The sequence below is a fragment of the Otolemur garnettii genome, unplaced genomic scaffold, assembly GCF_000181295.1.
Source record: "Otolemur garnettii isolate 467f Iridium unplaced genomic scaffold, OtoGar3 scaffold00013, whole genome shotgun sequence".
Taxonomy (NCBI): domain Eukaryota; kingdom Metazoa; phylum Chordata; class Mammalia; order Primates; family Galagidae; genus Otolemur; species Otolemur garnettii.
This window is the reverse complement of record NW_003852408.1, coordinates 12,699,079-12,699,278: the sequence shown is the minus strand read 5'-3', so window position 1 is coordinate 12,699,278 and position 200 is coordinate 12,699,079.

Sequence of the window (200 nt, the reverse complement as noted above, 5' to 3'; positions counted from 1 at the left end):
AGCTCACAGCAATCTCCAGCTCCTGGGCTCAAGCAATTCTTCTCCCTCTGCCTCCCAAGTAGCTGGGACCACAGACGCCCGCCACAACACCTGGCTATTTTTTGGTTGCAGCCATATTGTTGTTTGGTTGGCCTGGGCTGGATTCGAACCTGTCAGCTCAGGTGTATGTGTCTGGTGCCTTAGCCACTTGAGCCACAGGC